Source organism: Geospiza fortis, unplaced genomic scaffold, assembly GCF_000277835.1.
Source record: "Geospiza fortis unplaced genomic scaffold, GeoFor_1.0 scaffold294, whole genome shotgun sequence".
NCBI lineage: Eukaryota > Metazoa > Chordata > Aves > Passeriformes > Thraupidae > Geospiza > Geospiza fortis.
Genome location: NW_005054407.1, coordinates 1,041,612 through 1,067,630, shown reverse-complemented (window position 1 = coordinate 1,067,630; position 26,019 = coordinate 1,041,612).

The window sequence follows — 26,019 nt, the reverse complement described above, 5'->3', positions numbered from 1 at the left end:
ATAAACATATGTTAAGTTAGGACTTATATTTGAAGAAATTTGGAATAGTTCTATGATTTTCAAATCAAAACATGCATGTAATTCTCAAAATAATATCTGTACAATTTAAATATTGTATATATTTGAGTTTACATGAATACTTTTGAAAACCATTTTTGTTCTGTATCTGTCCATAATATGGGGGTTTTTTCCCACAAATATGAACATTTGAAAGGAAAAGAGTTGTGGAATTTTCCAAAGGTTGACTCAGAGTAAAAACATAACTGACTGAAGTACTCAGGTTGAGCTGTCATAGTCATACTTGCTGGTCATCCACCCCCCATACCCATTAACAAACACATTTAGCACCTCATATTTTCAGCGTGGGTCTAGAAAACTATGATTTGGTATTCAGAGGATGCATGATCTCTTAATCCATGTCTTTCAAGGAGGGCAGGTTCTAAGACAGAAAGTGCTGCTCATAGATGAAATATAATTTTTCAAAAATCCCTAAAGGGTGGTTGATGACAAGTCTCTTTTGTGAAGTCAAACTGTTTACAAAATCATTCCAAACATTTTATTCACATGCATCCTCTTATTTCTGAGAGAAGAAACACAGTAGACTACAGAAGTTGGATATACTTTTAAAATATTTTCTACTTCCTGTCCAGAAATTTTAGCACTTTAGTATGTGCAGAAACACACAAAGTAATAATTTTCTATTCACTTTGGTCCTCTTTAAGATCCCATTCATTTTAAAAATAGTGGTATTGCTAAATTTTTATACTTTTTTTTAAATTTTCCCCCATATTTAATTATATATTATTATCTTATTCCTCTTGGTGACATCTGTTAATTTCATTTGGCTGTGCAATGTGATTACCCTTACCCAATTTCTTAATGATTACATTGTGAATAATTAATACTTTTTAATTCAGTTTCATTGCCAGGAAAACATTTATCTAAATTACATAGAAAACCTTTTCATGTAATCAGCCTAACACATAAATGTTTCCTCTTTTGAAATTAATCTTAACTTTAAATTGTAAAAGTTACTTTTGCAAGATTCTATTGTTCCAGCAGGTCTTTTATTAAGCCCCATTGTGCCCAGAACTGTCCAAATAAGAACACGCAGTCTCTGTTTTAAGTAGTTTTTATGCATCAGGTAAAAAGAAGTTACTAAAATGGCAAAATTTGCAGGCTCAAGCCTTTTTTGTGTGGAACCACATTTAAGACAGATTGCCCTTCTCAGTTTATATTTTAACTGCATTTCTTTAGCAACCTATTGAATAATCTTTTTAGCCATGACCATATTTATTCTACAGCTGATGGTCAAGTCGTGAAGAATTCCTTTCTTAAAACTGAGATTTTAAGCAGTAACTAATGCTGTTAAATCTTTCCTTCACCTCTAGTATTTATAAGTTTACCTTTAAGAAAGAGGAACAGCACTCAATAGTCATGGTCAGTTGTTTTCTGAGAAGCAAATCCATATAAATTTGAGGTTGATATCAAGAGGGCAGGCAGCAGTGATAAATCCGTATTTCTGAGAATCATTAGTCTGATTCGGCTGCTTGGAGAGTTTTCATAGGAGTGCCCCGGTGGTCAGAACAGTAGAAACACAAATTCTGCTTATATTCACTTGTTGGAATAGGGAGTACAGTTTAATCAGCTAAAATGCAAGATCTTATTTTGTTTCTGGTCTGTGAAAGCCCTGGAAATTTACAAAATTGCAGTAGCAATTTGGCAGGTCACTACCCCAATGAGATGAATGGTCCATTAGACAGACAGAAAAAAAATCACAGTCTGATGCATTTTCTAATTGCAAAGTGACACTGAGGAGACCATGTAACTTAGTAAACCTATAGTCACACAATCTATTTCTACAGTAAACTTTTTACTTTTGATTCAGAATCTAACTCAGCATTTCTGAGATAGCGTCTAAAGTGGGACAATCATTAATGGAAATTCTATAAGTATGATCTGTGCCTTTTTTCAGCAAATCTACCCCAAAACCCCCCACATTCCTTTCCTGGAGTAGTCTTCACAATCAGTTGCATAATTTTTATTAATGTGATACCTGCAGACTGTTTCCATGGTCCCAATTACAACAAAAGTATTTTCTTCTTGGATTAATCCAGTTTCTCATTAAGGAAAAAAAGGATTATGAAATACATTGGCAAAATAACAACCATGTCTGAAATCCAAATTAAGATACATTATTATTTCAGAGAGCACTGTAAACGATTGAGAAAAATTAAATATAATGGAACAAACTAGGAAAAGAGAAAGTAATTATGAGGTCTAGGATTATGAATGTTAGGTATTCAATGAGTGGCATATTTCAGTAGGAATGGTGGCACAAGAAAGCTAATTGGGATAAGGACTGGAGTAAATGTGCTGTCTGCAATTTGTCTAGTACTGAACTGTGACCACAGAACAATTGAACAAGGCTCTGCCTGTAGTTAACAGGGAAAGCGAATGAGTATAGAGTATAGGGAAGAGAAATAAAAGATATAAGGATCCAGAACCATGGAGTTTTAGATCTCTGACTACTCATCAGCAGCCCAGAGTATAACATCAGACAACTTTCCCTTTTCTAAAATGATTTAGTATTACAGATCTGGAATAAAATTAGGATAGTAATGAGCTTTTTTCTTACACAGGTACAAAAGGAAATAATGAGCAGAATAAAGCTGCACTGTCAGTGTAAGAGAGACTAGAGTCTATTCCTGGAATCTTCAAGTGCTTCTCCAAAACATTTGAAGTAGAGACATACATGGACTGATATAAACCCCTTGTTTGGTAAGTAATAAATCTGGATGATCCCCAAGAGTGGAGCAAAAATATTTGGAAAAAAAGAAAAGGGCAACAAATTGTTTTCTCTCCTCAACTGACACAATTCAAACTGCTCATGCTTCCAGTCTTCCCCGAGACAATATGACTTCTGGAACCAGCTTTCCTTTGATTCCTCCTATGTGGCACAATAAAGTGTTAATTCTCCAAATATGTCACCACATGCTGAATGATAAACTCCTACAAAAGGCTCTAAGCCACTAAGAAAAGTTTCAGATAAATTGTTTATCTCAGTTGTGTTTCCAAACCTTTAGAGGTTCACTATTTCTAATTCACCATGAGAGTTATGGGACAATAATCCTTGCTGCTGGCAAAACTCATAAAATCATGTTTTGCCAGAGAAAATAAGGCCTTTTTGGGGAAGCAGAGGGTGGTGGTGGGGGAATTGGAAAAAATTAACACAAAATGCCTAAAATTATCACTAACACAAAATGCCTAAAATATAAGCTTTTCTGAGATGAAGGTACATATTTGCTATTCTGCATGGAACACATCTGTTGCATTTTGCTATTTTCTTAATATTTTTGAGTGTGTAGGTGGTGTTATGATACTTGGAGTTGAGTCTTATTTAAATATAAACATACGAAGATTGTAACGTCACATCACTAATAAGTGATGGTTTTTTCCCTTCTCCTCAGAAATAAGACTATGGTTTAATGTACCTCATCCCAATTTGGTGCAAACTTCATAATCTTCAATTTTTGGGGTCAGGTTTCATATTTTTCTCCTGCTGTATAAAATATGTACAGAAATGGTCACTTTGATGACTTTTCTTATTTTTTTTTCTTTATAAATCATTGTCAGAGAGTGGTATTCTCCTTAAATTTATAAAGGCTTGAGATTAAAAATCGGAATGTTCCTGCTTGAAAACTCTAAATATAACACATTGTGTTCAAAATGCATCTCTGCCAGAACAGTATTCAGGCTTCAACATAGAAAACATCCATATTAGAGAATTTTCGAATTTGAGCTGTTAAGGCATGTTAAGAGTGTCTGTCTCCTCTAGCAGGTTCAGCCCAAGACTCCCTCCTCTTTGGTTGCGGGAGCCAAATTTGGTACCTGGAGTCCCTGTCCAGACTGAGAGACACAGTTGATTTTTTCCCTTTTGCAGGGAGACAGAGAGTGAAATTACAAAGGAAAATATTCAAGAAAAATGGATTTTTATAATAAAAAGATAATATAAACTGGGAGTGTATTGATTGGCCCTTTTTACGTGTAACTGTCCCCTTTTATCCCATATATTCTCTGTCTTCCCACACATGTTCCTCCCGATGTCACAATTCCCCCTTTTGCCCATCTTTGACCCTTATGCTAAACATCCCATAGTAAGTTTTATATATTCTGCAAACCCCATTCAAGTAATCCATAATACTCCTGCTATTTTTTTTCTCTATGGCAGTTACAGTGTTCAAGGTAAGCATTTTCAAGGCTGTATCTGAATAATTCCCTTATGTCCTATCCACCATCGGAGGTCTGATCTCCATTATTGTCGCTGTTCTTACTTTTAAGCTTGTGTGCACATGTTTAATTATAAATATCTTTGTTACTTGTTTCTCTTACACAGATTAATCCTTAATCAAGTAGCTTAAACAAGCACACACCCTCAGTTTCCACATTCTCTTACACAGAAATTATGTTGATTTTTTTAAGGCCAAAGATTAATAAAGGCCAAATTCTTGATCAAATATCTGTTCAAGTTCTCCATCTTCACATGTATGCCACTCAGTTAACAATTTCTGTGATTAAAGGAGTTTCCTTTTCTTTCCTTATTTCTTTTGATTACTGAAAGGCTTTTTCAGTAAGTATAATAAAATCAAAGCTTTTGATTAATGTGATTTTTCTTCTTTTTCCTTCTAAATTTGTTCTACTGACAAACAGGTGAATAAATTAAAATAAGTAGTTACAAAACCCTTGATGTTGACATTTTTCCATATGCAACTTTCAATCTACTTCCCAGTAAAATTAGAATGCTGTGAGCTCCAGGGACATTTTTAAACCCTGACAAGTTGAATACAGAACTTGGCAATGGAAAACCTGAATAGCATATTTGATCAAGTATTTGATCTTAATTCATTAATTTAAAAAACAATGCTTACAGCCAGTCACATACCCAAACATGGCAAAATCTTTTTTCTTCTTTTTTTTATTTAATTAATTTACTTGAATTATAGACAACACTACATCGTTCTTTTTAAGATCATGCACTGCTATGCTTGACTGCTACTCTCTATTCCCTCTGATTAATTAATTTAAATTGTACTCTTTTATGCATTTCTTGGAATGTTTAATGGTTTAATGTTAGTCTGTGGTTATGCTATTATGACAGAGCAATCCTCATTACCAGTTAGCTTGAGAAGCTGCCAAAGAATCTGCTTAGTGATGAGAAAGGCTGTGACACAATGTTCTCAAAAATGTTATAAATTCTAGTGTAATTTAAGATATTTACATTAACCTTCTCTTTCTTGAATAAATATATTTTTAACAAAATCTTTCAGGCTAGCTGAAGCATTTAGGGAATTTAAATCCCTGGATCTTGTCTCATACAAGATTATAAATATCTTTTCTCATAATTTGAAATTAAGTAATTTTGGAAGGCAAAGTGTAACAGTCAAACTGGTAAAATATTTTCAGTGGATATATGGAAAGTATTAATGCCCTGTGAATTTAGTTACTTAAAAAGGCAAAAATGCTTAAAGAAGTCAGTTGATGGTTTCAATTTTTCAAACATTAGTTCTTGACGACATAAAAATAATTTATATTTTAATTTTTTTAATAATTGAAATATTAAAATTATTAGTCATTAATTTTTGTCTGTGATTTTCAATTCTGTTTTGTGATACAGAGTTATTAGAATATAAAAAACTTCCTTTAATGCACAAATTTTCTATTAATTTCTGTCAAGTAAGTTTGTAAACAATACCATGGCAAAGTTAGCTGTTGGCTCTGGAGGCAATTGAATGAGATACAAGGATGATAGTGGATGGGAATTGCATAAGCATGGAAAAGTAGAGAGAAACAGTGAGACATGTGGCAACTGTTGGAGTAGTGGTATGGATGAGATGTGGCAGGGGATTGCTCAGCTGTCATAGGCATTTTGTTCAGGGTGTCCAGGTACTATCTGACTCCAACAACAGGAGACTCCATGTCTTGCTGTTTCCCCAACTTGTCTTGTTTTCTACTTGTCCCAGCAGCTACTCTCTGGCATTTAGAAGACCATGAATTTGCTAGCAGCCAGAAGTGGACAGAAGACAGAGAAGAGGGATATAACCTAGGACATGAGTGTGACATTTTTTACCTACCTCTCCTCCCACTATCAGTTTTTAATTATCTTGACAGTGCTGGAAATATTTACTGGGCTCTGGTGGGAAGCTGAAGGAGAAGGAGAAGCAGGGAGCAGACAGTCACACAAGCAGTATTATCATCACAGCGAGCAGCTGTGTGAAATTTACTCAATCCTTAAATTCTTGGGCTTTTTGGAAAAGATGGTGCTTGGGGGAACTACTGAATTGTATTATCTTAAGAATAAGGACAATATTTTTGCAGAGAAACCTTCGGCCAACCTGCAGAACAACATCTGCCCAGCAGATCCTTACTCTGGGCAAGGCCTCTAGCAGTTAAAACAGCTAAGCAAAAGAATGCAATGGACCAGCAGCAATCACAACAAAATTGTGAAAAGGGCTTGTTTATCATGTCTGGATTCCAGTCTAATTAATCAAATAAAAGCTGTCCTCTTACCCCAGGCAAAAAAAGGCCCATACTCCTTACCTGCATATGTAAATTAAAGTGGTATTTTGCATCTCTACTAGGCTTTGGATCTGCTAAAACCTACCACATTTCTGTCAGTGCACTAAGGAGGGGAACCTTTGATGTGTGACTAGGTAGAACTGATAGAAATTTCCTGGTAACCTTTGTTTCATAGGTATAAAAGATGTTGTTGGAAGAAAGATTACCACATCACAGGCAACCAGCTTTTGTTAGTGAAATAGAAGTATATGATGTGGTTTTGCTGTGGGTAAGAAACCATTGTAGTTCCTTCTGACTTCAGAGCCAAAAATACACGCATTATGACAAATCTCTGTCTTTCATTACACCATGACCACTTTTTGGTATAACACTTCTTGAGAACTGGTTCTGGGTTCTCCAGTACAAGGGAAACAATGACATACTGCAGAGAATCCTAAAACGGGCCACTAAGGTGACTAAGGGTCTGGAGCATAGCTTTGAGGAAAGGCTGAGAAAGCTGGGACTGCTAAACCTAAAGAGAAGGCCCAGGAGGAATCTTATCAATCCATATAAATTCCTAAATGGAGGGTGCAAAACCAATAGAGTCAGACTCTTTTCAGTGGTGCACAGTGAGAGGACCAGAGGCAAGCGGCAGAAACTGAAACACAGGAGGTTCCCTCTGAACATCAGGAAAGAGATTTTTAGTGAAAGCTCTCCTGACAAATCGGAGCTCATCAGAACAATTTCTCACCTTTGTTGAAAACAGAGGAGAAACTCCAGCTGACTAAATCAGGTTACAAATTTCACTCTGTCATGTTTAAAGGTATTTCAGTTTTAGTGTTAGTAAAATATAGAGGAACCTAGAATCAAAAAATAAAACTCAGCATCCTTTCCTTTCCTTTCCTTTCCTTTCCTTTCCTTTCCTTTCCTTTCCTTTCCTTTCCTTTCCTTTCCTTTCCTTTCCTTTCCTTTCCTTTCCTTTCCTTTCCTTTCCTTTCCTTTCCTTTCCTTTCCTTTCCTTTCCTTTCCTTTCCTTTCCTTTCCTTTCCTTTCCTTTCCTTTCCTTTCCTTTCCTTTCCTTTCCTTTCCTTTCCTTTCCTTTCCTTTCCTTTCCTTTCCTTTCCTTTCCTTTCCTTTCCTTTCCTTTCCTTTCCTTTCCTTTCCTTTCCTTTCCTTTCCTTTCCTTTCCTTTCCTTTCCTTTCCTTTCCTTTCCTTTTCTTTCCTTTCCTTTCCTTTCCTTTCCTTTCCTTTCCTTTCCTTTCCTTTCCTTTCCTTTCCTCTCCTCTCCTCTCCTCTCCTCTCCTCTCCTCTCCTCTTTCCTTTTCTTTTTCCTCTCCTTTTTCCTTTCCTTTTCCTTTCTTTTTCCTTTCTTTTTTCTTGTTTTTCCCTTACCCCAAAACAAACAGAATATTATATATATGTGATTTTTTTTTTTTTATTACTAGGGTGACCATGATCTGGCATGGGCTGTCCAGAGAAGTTGTGAAGCCTCTCTTGTTGAAGGCATTCAAAAGCTGTTTGAACAGTGTCCTGAGCAACCAGGTATAGTTAGACTTGATTAATCCAATTTAAAAAATGGACAAGTTGATCAGTAAAATAAATATAAATTTTCAGCGAATATATTGAACTTCTGAAAAAGCACAGTATAGCCATATATAAAATTTCCAAAGTGTTGTTTCTTTCCCAAATCAGTCTCATACATTTTTTGTCTGAGACCTATGAGATGCATAACAACATTACAAGGAGTTCATACTCTCTCACATACTTCTGTAGGCTGAAATTCTTGTTTGTTTTTAAATTATAAACATTAAAGATTTCTGGTTTTATAGAAATAAATAAGGGGGAGCTAGGTTATGGAAAATAAATTCAAAGTGTTCACCTGTCTTTCATAGATGTCACTTTTGAAAAGCCAATAAATGTTTTATAGTTTACTTAATATCCAGCTTCATTTCAATAATTGAGCTGTTTATTCTCTCCGGAGAGGCTGTAATAGACCACTAAAACCTGTTTTTCTCTACTGCTCAGTTTGTGCTTGTAATGAGAGAAAGTTTGGTTGGTATTATAAAGTTTGCTTACTAAAAGACTATTAATAGAATATACTACTCATGCCTGGATGTGAAATATAATTTCCAAGAATCCTATTTGCAGTAGAATTTTTAAAAGCTGATGCCTGATCTAGTTTGTGAAGCAGTAGAGTTGCATTTATCCAACTGTTCCTGCCCCTTAGAACATGGCATTGTAGAAACTGAGCTCCAGTACATGCCTCTATATGGAGTTAATCCATAATCTGGCATTACTCCCAATGGAAGATTTGGTTGACTGACACATTTCCATAAAAGCCAAAATCAGAAGAAAACAGTAAAGAAAACATACATCCCTTTCTCCTTAATCTTCAGGTGTTACTTGTTATTTTCCAATCGTCTGTTTTAGGCAGAGGTAACTAGGGGCATTTAAAGAGTAATTTCAATTTTGTTTAGAAGTGAGTTTTGGAGCAGATCTCTATGTTGTCCTCAGCATGAACTTTAAATAGAACTTATCAAGAAGACCAAGAACTTATTGAGAAATCCGAGTGTTTTCCTGGCACCCAGACAGCTGATGGATGCACAGTTGAAAATGAAGTTTTTTAAAAAGACTTAATGTGTATATCACATCCCCAGTACCAGCTGTTTCACTCTGCAAGCCCAGTCCTATTTATCTGCATTACTTGCTACTGTGAATATATTCAGTGAATCCAGTTCAGTTTGGGCACACAGTAACTGTACATGTGCAACACAGATGGCAAATGAATATGAACAAATTACTCCACATTGTTAAACATGTCAGACTTATTATGGATACCTACAGCATGTTCAGTAGGGCTGATCTCTCCATGCCTAATGGATTCTTCTACGGGTATTGAACAACTGTCCGCGCAGACACAGCCTTTACTCCAGCTGGGATGAGTGGACTTCTAGTTAAGCAGTCAAACCTTTTAGCTTTTAGCAAGAGACTTTCTTATCAGAGAAATGGAAATGTATAAATAAAACTCCGTAAAAACTGTTGTAGAAGCTTAGTCCCAGGTGGCAACTAAGCACCATGCAGTCAATTGCTCACTTTCCCCCACAGTGGAATGGGAGAGAGAATCAGGAGAGTAAAAGAGACAAAAGCTCCTGGGTTGAGCTAAAGATAGTGTAATAGGTAAATCAAGAGCAAAAGCCATGGATGCAAGCAAAAAACCAAGGAATTAATTCACTACTTCCCACTGTCAGGGCAGATGTTCAGCCATCTCCAGGAATCCAGGGGTCCATCACATTTAATAATGACTAGGGAAGACAAATGCCATTGCTCTAAATCCCCTCTTCCTTCTTCTTCCCCCGGCTGTATATGCAGAGTATGATTTCATATGGCATGGGGTATCCCTTTGGTCAGCTGGAGTCAGCTGTCCTGGCTATGTCCCCTCTCAAATTCTTATGCACTCCTAGCCTCCTGGGTGGTGGGGTGGTATGAGAGGCAGAAAAATCCTTGTTTCTGTGTAATTACTGCTCAGCAGCAACCAGAACATTCCTCTACGATCAACACTGTTTTCGACACATATCCAAAACATAGCTCCAGAACAGCTACTACGAAGAAAATTAACTCTATTCCAGCTCAAATCTAGCCCAACCATTCCTGGAAAACTATGATACAGCCTTAAACAGAAACCACAAAATAACCTGTCTGTTTCCTTCAGTTATTTAGTCTTTCCTGTACATGAGAATAGAAAATAAATCTCCTAATACTGTTAATGACATCATCTTCCTAGCAGCCTCTGCATACTCTAAATCATCACCATTAAATCTAACACTAATGTAATATCTAAATGCGTCTCCTATCAGCAGTGATGTATCAATACACAAAAAACCCGAATGTAGTCAGAAATAGTTTTTCACACTGAGCCTTATTTCTGAAAACTTTCACAGGTAATTACACTGACTCATTCACTGCCCTTTATCAACAAATTTTGGCCTTATGTCCACTGAATGTGAATTTTTACATAAAAGAACATAATGTCATTTTTTAACCTTTTAAGTTAATATATCCTTTAATAGATTAAGTAGCTAAAATCAGAATATTTGAAAAAAAAAGTTAAAAAGGAAAAAACTTTGCTTTCTTCTGTCACTATAGTCAAAGTCAATAATTGATATAGATAAAAGTATTTCAATTATTCTGGAATTCATAGGCATAAGAAATCATATAAAAATAGTTCACTGAGATTTAGGAAAAGTTCTTAGCTCATTAAAGATGTAATTTAATTACTGAGACACATTTTCTACATAAATCACAGAGATAGTTTTTCTTCCTCTCTCAGACTGTATTTCCTCTTTGGAGTAGATTTTTAACTGTGACCTCTCAGCTTTAACAGTCTAGGACTAAAAAGGCAGGAAACTTGTTAATATAAATTTGGTAGTATATGTTAGTAGCTTCAACTGCACCTCAGTTTGGAAGTTCAGTTCACAACATAATTACCTGACATTTTCATTCTCTAACTTGCTTTGACTTTCTTAGGCAAATTATAACATAACCTCATGAATACATAGGTTTTTTCTTAAATGAGAATATTATTCCTACATGAGTTTCAGTTCCACAGATATGAAGTGTGAGTCTGAAGACCACCAAGTTATTGCTGACTTGATTTTTGTTTGTCTTTTTTGTTTGGTTTCCACCACCCCACCTCCCAAAGTGCAGATAGACTCGAACAGCTCGTAAAAGACACACAATAGAGATCTAAATTTATTTCATGATGGTTTTACAGAGAGATCATGAAAGGGTAATCAAAGTCTTATAAAAAACCAAATAATTTAAGATATTCTCAGTTAAGGAGGAGAGAGAGTAACAGAAATAGAATGAGACAGCATTATGAAGTCTGTCTATAGCTAACAGGTTCTCTCTCATTCCTACTCAACCCATACCATTAGAGCAAGAAACTTGCAAATACTTATGAAGGAGGACTTGTTGCAGCTGGATCTGAGAAGGCTTTTCAAGAAAAATCCTTTTGCATGATATAGAAAGCGAGGGGGGAGACACCCTCAAACTGAATATGTTTTAACTGAGTCTTCCCCTATGAAAAAGTCACTCACATTTCACTTGGATTTTGGGGGCTTCCACCAACCAAAGCACTATAATTTGTGTGAAAAGGACAAATTATAGGTTAGCTAGGGTCACTTTTTCCTGTTCTTTCCAAGGCCTTTATGACGAAGTCACTATCACTCTGAATCCTGTTTAACACTTCACAGTTTAAAATGCTTTTAAAATAAACTGTCTTTTTGTACATAGCCCTGTAAATTGATGGCCCATTTCATAAAACTTTGTTTCTCTGTAAATAATCAAATACATAAAAAGTCATAGAATAGAAACATAAAATCATTAATTTGGAAAACATCTCCAAGATCACCAAAGGCAATCTTTGACCAAATGCCACCATATCCACTAAAACATAACCAGGAATAAACTCGTTAAAATATAAATATCACCAACAGGGATAAGAAAAAGAAAATGGTATTCCAATCTATAAATAAAACATCCAAGACTTTTAACTAGAAATTATTTAGACATTACTTAAATACTTCTAAAATTATTTAATATTTGCTATGTGAAGTGGAAGTGAATTATAAAGTTATGTTCTTTTTTTATTTATCATTTTGTCTAGCTTGACAAAAGGAAAGTTAACTGTTAATTTAAAGCCACAATAAAATTGTGCTATAGGAATTATGTCTGATTTGCAACTATCTGTTAAGATAATGAGGTTGTTCCAGCAATGGCCAAAAAGGCAAAACAGAACAGAAACTCTTGCATTTTACCTGTTTATCATAATGGTAATGTTCCATCCCAGCAAAACCCATCTCCTCAACTTTCTCCATTAAGAGTTTCTGAGAACCAAAACCAAACAAAAACTAAAAACAAAACACAAACCAAATGGACAAAACCACAACTACAACAAAACACAAACAAAAACCCCCAAAGCTCTTTGTGGCCAAAGTTGAGAACTCAGCTCAGTTATTCTGTGAATATTTGACCTTGTATTTAGGCTTGATTTAAAAATGGTAGACGATGAAGAATTAATTATGGATTACAGAGTGAATGCAGTGGGAAGACAACCTTACTTTGCATTGATGGTGTTTTTTCTACAATCCAGTCTGGTTTGGTATCTAACTAGGACTTAAAATTAATCTGAGAGACCAACAGCAGACACAGTCTCCCAAAAATGCAATGAGACCGAAAATAAATACAGAACAGGTACATTACAGCAAAAAAAAAAAAAAAAAAAAAAAAAAAAAAAAACTGCTAGAATCTTCAGCAAATTTGATATCCTAAGAAATAATACATTATTCTTCTTGCACATCAGTTATGCACATTCTTAGAAACTTTGTTTATCAGTGTTCCATATGTTTAACTACAAGCATCATACATCCCTCTTAGTGGATGTTTGTACTTTACAAAAAGCATAATGTACTATTTGGCGTACAAATATCAATCTTATGAAGATGAAATCTTCATGTACAGATGAACTATTGCTTGTTACTGAAAGCAGCTGAAGACTAAAAGCACTTTCCAGTTGTACATAACGTCAAGACCTTATACTTTGAAGTACTTTCAGGATATAGAAAAAAGATAATCTGAAAAGTAAATATCCCAAGACTTCCAGTTTGTGTGAGGAGTGCACTTATATCTGCTATTTTTAATAGCAACTGCTATTATCAATCTAAAACTGCTAAATTAATTTGGTAGCAAATGTATTATTCAATAGCTATTTTCATAGTGTCAGAGCACTATCGTCAGTCAATAATTAATTTCTGCCTGAAAACTCTGGATAAAAGCAAAACCAGTATGTGTGAGTTGACATCTTAAGTACCTAATGTTAATTGTTGTTTAAAAATAATACCGTTATCAGCAGCTCACAAAAGCAAAGTAATAGTCGCCTTTAATAACACATGGGCATTTAGACCAGTGGATGTTTCACTGCCTCTGTAGTTATATAACAAATGCCATTTGTAATTCACTCTAAAATTAAGCAAAGTTTGTTCTGGTCTTCTTGGAACTGCTGGATAGCATGTTTATATATATGTGTTGGGAAAGAAAGGTATTAAGCACACTGACTATATTAAAGTATGCTGGCTATGTCATAAGTTTAACACATATCTTTTATGTCATCCAAATTTTTATTCATGGTCTAGTTACATATTGAATTATGAAGCAAAGCAAAAACATATGTTTAATATGTAAAAAACCAAAAATCCTCAAATTATAGATCATGATAAAAAAATATCCCATGCTGCGGAAGCAGTATTCCTCTGGCTACCTGTACTTTTATAGATAAATATGCTAGGAGAAAGTTTCTCTCTGCACTTAGTAAATAGAAAAAAGTAAGTACTTTTAATAAGAAAATCTGTTGAATTTCTTATTTGAAATAGATCATATTCATTGTTGCCTTGAAGGAACTATTTCTCTTCATTATGCAAAATACAATCTACTTGTAATTGAAGCAATTTCTTTCCTGAAAAATATTTTAAGTTGTAAGGTAAAGCCATTTGTGTTTTATATCCAAAGACATTGTTTATCATGTTGCTTATTATACTTTCAAGAAATTCCATGGTGGTATGCTCTTGTCTAATTTATCAGAAGCTGAATAAAGTAAACTAAACAGAAGTAAGGCTAAGATCTGTTTCAATATAGTTCTGTGGTTTTATTGTTTGGGGCTTTTTTCATTTCAATTTAGAGCAACATATTTTCTAACCTGAGCCCTTAACTTTCTGTAGGGAAGACAGCTAATTTCATTCTAAAGTAAAAAAGATAAAAATAATTAAATAAACTACATTTCTCTAATAGAGAAAGACTAAGAAAGTAGCTGATGCTGGATACTTGTATTTTAAGGCAGCTAAAATTAGGTAAATTGAATCTGCTCTAGTAAGGGCTAAATCCACAGAATTAAGTCAGTGCCCTTCTATGTATGAAGATGAATGTTTGGAAAGTAATGGAGTACTCTCTCAAATCTTTGTAATATGTAGTACTTAAGTGAATGATTTTGTCATTACAAATATCTATTAAATATAGATATATGTGTGTTTATTATACATACATATGCGTACATACACATTTATACAAATAAGTGTATATATTTATTCTATATCTCTATATTTATACATATACATATATATGTGTAACTAGTATACACACACACACACAGATATATATAAATTTATGTATATACATATACACACACACAAAATTCCCAAGAAATAGTAATAGTTTCTCAACCAATGCCTGGACTTTTATGGAACTCTTTTCTGATTTGAGAAGTTTTCTCTGAATTTATCAAGCAAGATAATTCATGAACGATGTTCTTCAAATAATTAATGCTCCATATGCTGGAGGAATATGTATGACATTTTCTGCCTCATCTATATAAAAAAATAAGACTTTTTTATGAATTTCACCAGAATATTTTCAACACGGGACCCCAGAGAATAGGAAATGTTCTTGTACAATGGAGGATAGGCTTCATTGAAGCACAAAGTAGCTTTTCTCCTTAGGATAGCTTTCCCTGGAGACATAGTCCTAGAGTGTCTAGAATCTCCTTAAACCCTATCCTTACATTTCTCTAACTCTCACAAAAGCAGAAGAAATATAATTTGTAAAATTCTAATATAGCACTGATATGTTTAATGAACTTGTTTGTTTAATGAGATGGGATGGTTCAAGATTGTTAGCTTCAATTGTTATATAAAATAAAATTGACATAGACATATGCTTTATCTCATTTATTAGTTTCTACTTCTTTTTATTGTAAAAACTTTAATATTTGACTGGATAGGAATATTCTGCAAAACCTCAGCAATTTGGTAGCAGTAATAAGAGACTTTTACTTAATTTCTATTGATTGGTAATGTAGAATTAATTTTCCTTATTCTTAAATATAGTTGCAAAACCAAAAAGTTACAATATTCATATGAAAACTAGACATATATTAAATGAATCTGTTACATCAAGGAGATTTGCATGTCATTCAGCTATTTTTTCAAGGCTTTTCTCCTGGACTGGAGCACACAAGGGACAGAATGTTCCCTAAATCAGCCAAAGGACTGCACTAGAGTCTGGAACATCATTTTCTGTGTAATTTGAATCTCAAGACTGAATTAGTCCATGCAGAAGAGAGGTCTTCAGTCAGTCCTTCAGCCTGAAATGTGTGTAGTATTGTCATTTTGACATTTCAGACAATCTCATTAAAACAAAGAAAAGCAAAACTTTTGCCTTATTGTGCCTTGTAATTGTTCACTATTAGACAATTTCACATATAACTACCAAGCAGAAAAATAATTTTGTGTTATTAGAAAGTGCTTTTGACAGAATAAGAATCTCAATGTGTCTTGGAGAGCTGAATAACTATTTTTTTGAAGGGAATTTTACTGTAAATTTTGGCCTTTAGCTATTCTGATGACAGTTTTATAGAACTGGACTGTTCTTTCCCAAAGACATTTTTCCCTCAAATAAAGGATAAATGATGTAATCTATCCTGTAATTATCTTCTTTTCAAATTCCAGATATGTTGCTCCTGTTTATACATAAGCTACAAAGACAAACTTCATACTCAAATACTTGACAAACATTTGTATCACAATAGCATGAAAGAAGTACTTGAAAACTTTGATCTTCATTGAAGTGATAAAAACCACTGTAACCAATAGTTCCTAAAATGCCAGAAATTTCAGCATCCTAAATAACATAATAATTACAGTAACAGATATACCTATAAGTGAGCCAGTCCTAGTCTAAGTCATAATAAATGGTATTGCTTAACTCTTCTAGTTCTTCCAGGTGTTGCATAGGGAATTAAATATTCAGAAATGCTGTTTCCACAAAAGAAACCAAGTGAAACAGCTCTTTTATACCTGCACAGCAAAGCAAAGCACAGCTTATTTTCTGTTTAGTTAATCAACTTATTCATAGCCCTAAGCATCTTCTAAATGTCAAAACAGTGTAAATTTTAATGTTAAGCAAAATAATATTTCAGTGATCTCACCGAATCATAGAAGTGTTATGAATCTTTTATAAAAGGTAATACCTTCCCTCCCATTCCCTCCACTTCTCAGTCGTTTCAAACCTTTTAATTTATGCAGGTTTGGCATGGAAGGTAATAGATTATTTCTATCTTCTGTTAAGTGAAGTCTCAAATCCCAGCCAGGTTGATGTTTAATGGTAAGGGAATGCTGAGTAGCTGAGAACTATGGAATGAGCTTCCTTAGCAATTAGGCATTTTCTGTTTCACTCTGGGTGCTGTTAGGTTCATCTTAGCTGTTTGTGAAAAGGTATAACAGTAAGCGCCTCATAAACAGTTGCAACACACTCTTTATTCTCAGTAATATAAAATAGAAGCCATGTAACCTGTATGAGACATCACTTAACCAGCTCCTGAAAGACATCTGGAAGCCCACAGTTAAGACACTTCAGAACTCTGATATCATTGAAAAGTCTTGACACTATCCAATCTCTCCTTTTGCTGCTTGACTCCAAGAAAAAGCTGGTGTTGTGACACATATTGAAATTTAGCAAATCCAAGACCTGAATAAATAAAATCTGGGCAATAAAAATCAAATTTCATTGTGCATCCTGAAGAAAATATAGGATGATAATGTATTTTCTGATCTCACTATGAAATCTACAGAAAAGAGCAAAACTACCTCTAACCAGGACAGTACTATACTCAAAATATGGCCAATTATACAGGTAATAATCTCAAAGTGATAAAGTATATAATTTTTTTCTGATTACTTTTTAACTGGAGTTACATTGGTATGATGAATTCTAATTAATACATTTTATACTTCCAGCAACACAGTACATAAGACACATTCACCATTCACACATTTTAGGCACCTTAGGTAAGGGCATATGCCAATCACCACCACCACCACCACCATCCTGTACTATCCCTCCATTCCCCAGGGAATTTCCCCCTGCCTTATTCATGTAAATCCTTTTGATTTTTTTTTAGTTCATCTAGTGAGTTACCTGCTTGATTTTTTTTAATGTATCTTCTTTGATGCCTCATTAATCACCATCCATTTTATTTTTTACTTCTTAAAAAATTTCCTTGTAAGGAAAAAATGACACAAAACCCCCAGTTGTTTATGAGTTTTGGTGGTAGCTGTCACAACCATGAGACTATTGTATGTAGGCCTAGGGAATAATTGAGTGACCTATCCTCCAGAGCACAAGATTAATCTCATCTTGACTCCTCATTATTTAAACTTTATCTATATTTTCACCATAGGTGTTGTGTGAAATTCCTAGTCTGCATGGGTTTTTAATCTCCCACAGCATTGCAGATACTATTCACTCTAAAATATGGTTAATCTTGCTTATAGTCTGTGTCCTCCTCATAGTTCGTGTCCTTCCCTTCCTTCTCATCTCCTGTTTTTCACTGAGTGAGTTTTAAAGTATTCTCGTGTTTCCACTGAAGGAATGTGCTGGTTTTGGTTGGGATAGAGTTAATTTTCTCCATAGTAGCTGGTATAGGGCCATGTTTTGGACTTTTGCTGTGTTGATAATATAGATATATTTTTGTCATTGCTGAGCAGTGCTCTCACAGAGCCAAGGTCTCTCCTGCTTCTTATCCCAACACACCAACAAGGAGGCTGAGAGAGCACAAGCAGCTGTGAGGGGATACAGCTGGGACAGCTGATGCCAGCTGACCAAAGGGATATTCTATACCATGTGTCATCATGCTCTGCATAGAAAGCTGGGTGAAGAAGGAAGGGAAGGACATTCAGAGCGATGGCATTTGTGTTCCCAAATAACCATTACACATGATGGAGCCCTGCTTTCCTGGAGATGGCTGAACACCTTCCTGCCCATGTTCAGTGACTGAATTCCTTGTTTGTCTTTGCTTAAGTGTACAGCTTTTGATTTACCTATTAATCTCAACCTATTAATCTCAACCCATGAGTTTTCTCACTTTTACTCTTCCCGTTCTCTCCCCCACTCTAGTGTCAGAGAAATGAGTGATGATGGTGCTTGGTTGCCAGTGGACGTTAAACCATGACATTTTGCAACTATGATAAAGTATTAAATAATAAGGATTTTTTTTCTTATACGACATTAAACTGTAAGAAATTCTTTATCTTCACAGGCAGCAGAGTTAAAACTGGAGTATATTACCACTCATGTCTGGGTCAGAGATATTGCTATAACAACTCTCTGAAGTTTTAATGCCTGCCTGAAATCATAAAACCTTTCTCTAATAACCAAATGAGTAAAGGAATAGTAACATTCTCACAGTGCCTTGAAAACAGTAAAAGGAAACCATGTATAACTTAAAATGCAGTTTATACCTGGGAAATTAAAGTGATTTTGAGTTTTCAGTTAGTCTTACATATTTTAAGAACTTCTCAAAAAAACTTACAGCATTTCTTTTTTTAGTGAGGAAACCATCCTGTTGAGAAAGGAAACAGAGAATATTTCTTACTAATGAAAGAATATTTATCAGTATAGACATCAGTAAAGACAGAATTAACATAATATTTTTAGAGAAAGTTTTGAGATATTAAGTACTATATGAGACTAAAGCATTAATTGTGTGTCATGCAGTAAACAGATTTTCATAATAGTTGCTCAAACACCTTCTAGAACTCTATTTGGTGAAAAACAGTATTATCTTAATCGAGAAATGGTGCACTCTTGAATTTATCAACAATTTTGAAAACAAAGGAGGAGTTCATTGTGTGGATCATCCTTCCACTAAACCATCAAGCTGTCTAATATAGATTCCTCTGTAAGACTTCATAACTTCAAGGTTAAAAGTAAGTTTTCATTTAAGAAGCTGTAATTTTTTGAAACAAAATAATTTAATTTAAGAAGTGAGAAGCACTTTTTTAATCCTAAACGATATGCATACATTTCAGAAAATCCCAAAAATCAAGTTATAGGAAATGAGAATCTTTGAGTTTCTTTTTTATTATCAACCTTTCTCATCAGATCAAATTTTTGAACATTCCTTCTAATGGGTATAGTTCACAAATATATTGTTTCTGAAGAATTTAATTTGTTTCCTGAAATATTAATCAGACATTGATAGTCTGATAGGGCTACAGTGATGATTAATGGATAGATCACTCCAATATGATGAAAAACGAGATCTGAGTCTTTTTACCTGGAAAAGAGAAGTACCATGGGAAAGCTCATCAATTTACTAATTACCTGAAGGAGGGTGTAAAGCCAATAGAGCCACTCTGTTTTCAGAGGTGTTTCCTCCGAACATCTAGGTACTTTACTGTAAGGGTGATGAAGCACTGGGAGAGGTTGCCCAGAAATGTAGTGGAGTGTCCCTCCTTGGAGATACCGAAAAGCCATCTGGATATGGTCCAGGACACCCTAACACAGTCCAGGGCATCCAAATGTAGGTGGTTCTGTTTGAGCAGGGGGAGTTGGACTAGATGTGCTCCAAATAATTCATGTATGGACAATAAAACACACAAATATGAATTAATACAATCCAGCAAGTTTCTTAGATGCCTAACTGGGAGAATTGCACATAGACCTCCCTATGGAGAAAAAAAAGTCCTACCATTTAGACAAAGTCTGAAGGATTAGAAGGAACTGCCTCTCCTAACAGCAGAGGATACCAATAGCATTGCCAGGTGCTATTGAGATCAGAATCAACACCCCATATTTCTTTTTCCTTTTTCTAAGATTATGTTGTTCATTGCAGCAGCAGAAAAATTTGCCCATTTTAACTTTGACTACCTGATTAAAACTTTACTGAAACATTATTATCATCTTCATAAATTTCAGAGATATTGCTTATGTCATAGAACTAAACACAGCCTCAACCTCATCCTCCACTGCCCTCTCAGTCGCTTATGCAACAGCTTTTGCTATAAGAAAGTTAATTTTAATGCCATCTCTGCTGGAACCATCTTCCTGCTGCTATGCTATAGCTTTAATTTAACATCCTCTTTAAATCAGTGGAGTGCTGGGGTATAAGAGGGAAATCTGGTAGCTCAAATTGTGTTCATCCTGTTCAAGAGATCGGCTCTTTCATCTGAGTTAACCAGGCTTAATTCAACATCTCTCTGTTAAAGTCCCCTGCTGTCTGTGAGTGTGTATAGTGTGCTGGGGAAGCTTTTCAACTTTATATGGCTGGTATTTTAAAATAGATTTTTCACCCTCTAGCATCAAAATGCAGCAGCAGTGTCTGACCATTAAAATATAAATGATGAAAAGTGACAGTATTTAAAACATCTGTAGCTCAATCCTGATGTGACCCAAATGGTGCTAGTGACCTACAGCAATCTCAGATGTGTGCTGGTGCTCAAGAGGTTCACAGTACTTTTTCCAATGACACAGTATGAAGCCTTTCAAAGACAGACATAAATTTATCCTTTATTTAAACCAGCAACTCAAAAAGTGCAGAACAGTATTCTTTCTCATTTTTTGTCTGAAATATATTAAAGCAAAAATAGGCTTTTGGAAAACCAAACTTCTATTTACAAACTTACAAGAAGAAGCCGATACAACTAATGCTCCAGTAAATTTTTAAAAACAATTTAGTGGCTATTGAAACACTGGTCTCTAAACAGATTTTTTTAAACAGAGAGAAGAATGAAAAATGTGTGTCTGGGGAAATATAGAGGAATATATTGATACCAACCTAGGCTGTAAAATAAGCATAATTCCTCTCTAGTACTTCAAGGGCCTAGCTTACTTTCTGAAATGCTAGATTTAGTTATTATTTGCCATATTAATTCAGGAAACAAAAAATCCAAAAATATCGTATTTGTAATAGATGATATTGAGGTCCTAATGAAAAATAGGCAGCCAAGGGCAGAAAAGAGTTCAGCTGCACCATCTTTGACTCTTAGTGTGCTAACTAAACAAGTGCATAATGCATAAAATTCTGTAAGCAGGCCTGAGAAAATACTTTTATTCTTAACATTTAATTTATCTTTAATACCAGAGCAATCTCTAACTCAACCAGTTTTCCAGTTATTTACTAATTTATTGATACCATTTTTTTGCTATTCATAATGAAAAAAATTAACAAATGCAAAAGAAAACCCTAGCTATTTTTCAAGACTAGTGACATTATTTCCCCCCATGGTTTTGCAATTTTTACTTGCAATGCACTACATTTAAAATAAAGATTTTTTTTTTATTATTTCAAATCTTACTGGCGTTTAAAGTACTATCCTTAGAAGAGATAGTACTTCAGATAATAGGTAAAAAAGTTTTTTTATTGTAATACAAAGTACAACATTTCTTCTGTGGTTGTTATAAATTTAACTGATGTCTGAATAACTATTTGTTCAAAGGCAATGTGCTCATGTCATTTTTGGACACAGATGCTGGTTGGGGAATGGACGCAAAGCAAAGGTATCTCTTTGATGCTCACAGGATTTGTGCTGCGGAAAGAGTATACAGAGATTCAGCTTATGGCACATATTTGTAGACTCCTTGCAGAACCTTTTACAGTGGTAGGACTGTTAAATATGTTTCTTAGTAATAATTAAAAAAGAGAAAATTCAACATAATTGTATTTAATTATCCTCAAGGATTACCACAGAAATTCCTCAACAGTTCCCACTATCTCCTCATTTTCATTAGATTAACAAAAATAATGTTGTTTTGTTTTAAAAAAATGTTTGTCTAAAGTTTCTGGCTTTGATGCATAAATGTTTGTCTGAATTTTTTTTATTACTTCTTTTTGAACTTAGTTCCTGGGGTGATAGAGAGATAGGCAAAATGTAACTGTTGCATTATGTTAGCTGTTTGACCACTCCCAAACAGGTTGGTTCTACTTCACCTGCGAAATTAAAACCCTAAGATTCTGTGCCTGTTTAGGCCATTAGGTACAGATCCAAATTCCCTCATATGAGATGCTGGAGATATTGATGTCTCAAGACATTTTGGGGTGCATGTGTGTGGTGCAAAATTCAGAAATTCAGGTTGGGCCTTGGGTGAAGAATTGCCCTGCTCCACACCCCCTATCCCTAGAGCTAGTATCCCAGCCTGGCAGTGGCTGCCAATTCCTGTCACACCAGAGGAAATGCTCCACACCTGCCCCAGGAGGGCCTAACCCAGCTCCTGAGGACCCAAATGACCAGAAATCCCACTTGGGGGCAGGGCCCAGGAAAGCTGAGGGGTATTTAATGCTGAACACAAGGGGAGTATGTGTCTTGACTCTACATTCTCTTGTAATCAGCTATCAGCTGAACACTCTTGGAACCCAGGAGCTGCGAGCTATATGTGTCCTTTTCTATATCTCTTACATCTTTTTTCTCATTTTCTTTTCTCATGATTTTTGAATGACTTAAAGTTGAATGGGCTTAGAGTTTGCTAAATTGCTAATTGGGTCAAGGTAATGCTTTGAGAAGTGTTCTGTGTTGATTGCTGCAGTAACCCTTTTGCCACAGTTCTCTATTTTTCTAAAATTGTCAGTAAAGTTTTTCTTGTTGTCCTGACTTGAGATTATCTTGTTGGTATTTCTCCTATTCATCTAACACGAATAACCGTAAGTCTTTATAAATTCATGTTGAGTGGGGTTTTTTTTGAGGCTTGCATCTCACCTTGATATGAGGATGCATTTTTAATTGGTTTTGAGGAACAATATTAAAGACAGACTACTGCAGCCTATGAGGAAGGTGCTTATTTGTGTCTTCATTGAATGGTCAATGTAATAGAATAATACACTTCTTATGGAGTGTTTCACTGGGCAGAATATATTCTGTTTTTTCCATGCTCACTACACTCTCACTATAATCTGCAAGAAAATCTGACATGAATTATCAAGCCAATTTATTGCAAAAATGAGCGGGTAAGAACAAACCATCGCCCCTGGCAGAATGAGTTACTGTCTCTTTGACAAGGCAGACAGTTCCTTTTGAATTCAGTCTACTATTAGCTGGGAAGACATTTCCCAAGGAGCTTCAGTCTCCTTCATGCCTCTGCTTCTCCCTGCCCTCTATTGGACTCTATTTCCTCTTTCTTAATTCCATTTTCCTTCTCTTTTCTTTCTCCTTAGCCTCAAATCTGTCTGGAATTTGGTTTCAGTTAAAGAAACGAAGCGCTTAAGATGCCTAAGCCAACAGTCAATGAATCTTCTCACCCATTTCAATTTCTTTCATCTTCCTATGCCAGAAAAGAATATATGCTTGTCACAGGACAAGACAGTGAAAATCACTGGTTCAGGTAAGAGAAAAAAAAACTCTTAAAAATGCATGTTCTTCTCAATTGTCAAAAACTTACCATTTTCTGTTTTTTGGTATATATTTTAAATAACTTTTTCTTGGATGGGTTGTATTAAAAAAAAACCCAAAACAACAAAAAAGCAGGGGGAGGAGAGGAAGGTGAATATTACTGGGTAATTTAATGAAACCCAAATTAAGAGTCCAGTATTGAGTCAACAAAAATTCAAACAAATTATGTTCAAGAGGTGACTTGCATTTAAACATCTCCAATGAATATGTGTATGTTAAAAAGCAATAATTTGTTACAGAAACTGAACTCAATTAAATAGATTGTTCATATGTTCTAAAATATGTTTTAACCTCTAAAACAAAGTAGCTGCCAGGAAATACAGATGTACACGTTTGGATTGTAACATTTAGATTTCAAGAAATCTGACTTCGCACAATTGCACTTGCATTTAATTCACTTAAAAAAAAAAGGTAATTGCTGTGTGTTTATGGGACCAGACAAGTATATATGTCATCCTAAGAGCTGTGTTCATGTAAAGGAATTATAGCTGGACCTGAAATACTCATTTCTCCTCCATGTGTCCTGATTTAGGTAATTTTTTTTCCTAGGTGTAGCCAGATGCTTTTCTTAGATGCGTAGTTCTATTCAGGCATTATGTGGAGAACCTAGACAGTACATTCACACAGCTTATGGGCATAGAAGCATGTTAGGTGTCTAGATTTCTTAAAGTGTTTTTCAACCCTTGTTAAAGCTTCTACAGCCTAGAGGTAACTGAATGCTTATACAAATTCTAGAGTCATCAGATACCTACAACATGTTTTGCACTTATCTACTTCCTTTTTAAACTATAATTCGTAATTCATTATTTTATTTTTTCCTCATTGCCAAATGCTTAGGAATGGGAGGCTGTTTCTTGAGAAAGACCTCCAAATATGAAGCTCCAATATTAAGTTCTGCTTGATTCTAAAGGTGAGTTCAAATGAAAACTTCAATATGGAAATTAACTCTGAAATAAAAGGAGTAATCAGGACTAGATGTAAAATAATTATTATAAATCTGACAATAGCAAAAAGAACTTAGGTAAGATGCACATGCAACTAAGTTGACAAAATCACATAAACATGCTACACATATCACATAGCTACCTAATTTGTAGTTATCCCATACTTTCTGTTCTCAGGTATCTTGGTTGAATAAAACCAAAAATCTGAACACAAAACTGGAGCAACCTTACTTTGACTTTAAATCAAGCATTGGGTTTCCAGGGAAAGGTGTAGAAACTGTCCAACCTCTAATTCATGTTTCTTTCTTTGGCTTCTCTTTATTATAGACAGAAATCCATTAGGGACTTCACTACATGAAGAAGAAGCTGTATAAAGGCATAGTTCACCCATGATGCTGATAGTTTGAATTTTAGTTCTGTAGGAACTCTCAGATGGCTCTACTCTGGTCCCAGTTATTCACATTACTTGAATTTTTCATACTATTCATCAGTTTTGTCTTACTGCACCTCAGCTTCCTTTGTTGTTGTTTTGCTCTCATTGTATGCTATGAAAAGTATCTGCAAAAAGAACTTGGAACTAAACTGAACAGAAGGATGCAGCTAGGTGCCAAATGCCTGGGGACAGAGAACCATTAGTTGTCTGAAATTCCTACAGCTTATTTAAGTGTCTAGACTGCTTGTAATGGGAGTAATGGTAGACTGACAAGGGAAATGTCTGGTACTTATTCACAGGGAGAGGTTAATGACCAGTTTGTACACAGCTGGTTTATCTGAGCTGTGTGTAAATGTTGGTACACTGTGTCCATTGCTGTGGACAAAATGTCCATGTGTGTAGACACATGTAAACATGTGCATATACAGAGCTAACAACTGTCAGTGCTTTTGATGTTTTAAAGGTTAAACAGTCAGAAGGATCTGAGTCAGAAAAAAATCGCTAAAATTTAGGGAGTATTCTGGTATTTAGAATCTAGTATTTATCCTTTTTCTCTGCATATTATGTTCACCTTTCAGTATTCCTTTTTGGTCCTAAGACTGACAGCAGCATCTTCCTCGAGAAGAACATATCTGCAGCAATTACAGCAAGCTTCTTAGCACCCTGTGGCTCTCACTATCAGGCAGAAGATGACAGTGGTGGGAATTTCTTGTCCCCTCCGCTAGGGCCCAACTCGAAATTCAGTGATTGTGTTTATCTGCTGCCCTGGAGGTTCCTTCTGTTGGCTCCTGCCTGGATGGCAGTCCTTTCCAAATCAGA